Consider the following 2,791-nt stretch of genomic DNA (forward strand, 5'->3'; position numbering starts at 1 on the left):
AGCTCCCTGGCTTTGCTAACAGTTGCCAGCTGAAGTGCAAAGATCACATTACTGCTGTTCTCCATCTCAAGCCTTTCAGAGGAGGCTGCTTCATGCTTAATTGAAATTATTTTGTTTAGTGTATGGGTATGTACAGTCAGGCTTTTTGTTTTTGTTTTTGTTTTTTATTTTTTGTTTTTTCCCCTTATATCCAGTTCCTTTATGCAGAGAAAATCAAGAAGTTGACATCTGAGTAAATTACACCACGGTGTATGAATAAACATAAGGATGATCAATAGAAATAATGTACGTGTTTGCCTTAATTTCATAACAACATCTCCATTAGGAACACAATGTGCCAAGAAGTGTGGTAATTATACAGGTAAATATAAATAAGGGATTTTATGGGCATCCTGGGTTTTTAGACATATCCTGCCTGCTCTTTATATGGTTTTTACTCTGGATCCTCTTTTCTGAAATTCCCATTTGCTGTACTCCTCCTTCAGGGATTCTAGAATCAAGAGAATTGCTCAGAGACATGGAAAGTTACTCTTCCTTATTACACTAATGAAATGTAAATATATTCTACATCCTCAGACTCTCCTGTAAATAGAGCTGGGCATGTTATCTTTACATTCCCGGGCTGCTGTTATTAAAACATCTCACACAAATATACGCATTCGTTTGCCCAGAAATGGCTTGTTCATTTGCTTTTGGGTAGAAAAAGAACAAGCTTGTGTTAGGTAGGTGAAAGCCTGGGGATGGACCAGAGTCCCAGACTGAGTGCACAAAGACATTCTCTTTCAGAGTACGTCTTTACTGGGTGGGAAAAAAAGATATATCTTCACAGTCTATGTTCACTAGCCTGATTTCAAAGAACTGTGAATACTGCGTTGATTGATTAGTTTTTACTTGGGTCAGAGCACAGGTTCAAACCTTGCAATGAACTTGAACCCTTGCTTGAGGGCAGAGACCATGCATTCCCTGGGCTGGAAAGCAGACTGAGGACTGCTCCTGGCTGCTGCAGCCATGCTTTGAAACACAGCTGTGTGGCAGCTACAGCAGCATGGAGACTGGGATTATCTATGTGTTCCCCACACCTGGGTTAGGATGTTTAACCACTATGCACTCTCTTTGTGATGCCACTGTTCAGAAGCGCTCAGTGTCACTGTTCCCCGAGAAGCAGTAAACAGAGGACCACAAAGATAATAAAGGGCCTGGAGCATCTTCCACATGAGGAAAGGCTGAGAAACCTGGGACTGTTCGGTCTGGGGAAAAGAAGGCTGGAGGGGTATCTGAAAAGTGTTTATAAATATCTAAAGGCAGGTGGGAAGCAAATGGATGAGGCCAGACTCTTTTTGGTGGTGTATATTGGCCTAAAACTTGAATATAAGAAGTTCCACATAAACATGTGGAAGAAATTCTTTAATGTTAGGATTATGGAACATTGCTGAGAGAAGTTGTGGAGACTCTGTCTATGGAGATATTCAAGACCAGTATGGACACATACCTGTGTGACCTATTGTAGGGTATCTGCTTTAGCATGGGGGTTGGACTCAGTGACTTCTTGAGCTCCCTTTAAATCTCTGCAGTTCTGTCATTCTGTGATCTGGGTTGAGAAAGCAGTCTTTCTTTGTAGTAAAATTTAGAGTATTACATTTCACTGTATTTAGTTAAATGCTGTCTGAGAGGAAACTAATTCCATTCATCAATTACCTTCTGAAGAATTAAAAAGGGCCAGAATGCTACATGAGTTTCTGTTCAAACCCTCCCCGGTTCTTCAAGCACTGATCAGACAGGTTACTAGAGGTTCTGGAGCACTGATCTCTTCTGTGACTTTCCTCTTGCAAAAACACTTCTCTCCCTTTTAAAATAAAAGTGTTGAAAATGATAACAGGCTGCAAAATCAAGAGAGTGAAGACGTTCTGTACTGCCAACAAGGCTAAACCATGACCATGCCACAAAAGTACACTTTAATCTTAACATATCAAGTTCAAAATCCAAAGATTAGCTATACTGCTATATATCTCTTACTGAGAAACTTTCCATTTCCTTTTTGACAAGTATGAATGTCTGTTACTGGCACTGTGAGTATGAGCCTTTTTTTCAAGCCAACACTGTTTGTAAAATTCCTTTAGAAAAATTACTTGATCTAGGAGTTAACCCCTTGCTAACTTGAACTGAGAAGTTCTTAGTTCAAATCACTTCTCCTCTATAACACTGCTGTTCTCAAACTGATTTTTCACTTTGGCAGTTTTTGTAATTCAGGGACATATTTTCTGACCTCTGTGCCATATTCTGCATATATCTGTGCCTCATCCTGTAAGCAAATTGTGTTTGTTTTCTCTCCTCTCTATCCACCCTTTAGAAAACCTTGCTTTATAGCCAAGGTTCTACAGACTAAGATACTCTATATCATTGTAACATGGCTATGTTGATGCCAAGATATATCTATTGCCTGAAAATACCAGTGTCTGAAGGTTCCGATTTTCTCTTTGCTGTAATTAAATACTGTGCAGATGGAGCTATAGATTCATTTATAATAACTATGATATTTTTTTCTTGATCTTGCTCTCAGTATTTTACTTGTTGTGGAATGTTATGGCTACTTTAGCTTCTTACTTCTGTTAGGTTACTTGTGGGCCACAATCTGATGTAGTCATAGGTCATCTACTCAAGAATGACTTAGATAAAAAATTCTGCCAAGGTAGCTATGAAGCTGCTGTCTGTTTAAAACCTTTTTTTTGTGTGTGTGTGGTAGCAGGTTTCAAACTAATTTGAAATATAAAAATAATAATAGTTAAGATTTATT

The sequence above is a fragment of the Excalfactoria chinensis genome, chromosome 3 (assembly GCF_039878825.1).
Source record: "Excalfactoria chinensis isolate bCotChi1 chromosome 3, bCotChi1.hap2, whole genome shotgun sequence".
Classification (NCBI taxonomy): Eukaryota; Metazoa; Chordata; class Aves; order Galliformes; family Phasianidae; genus Excalfactoria; species Excalfactoria chinensis.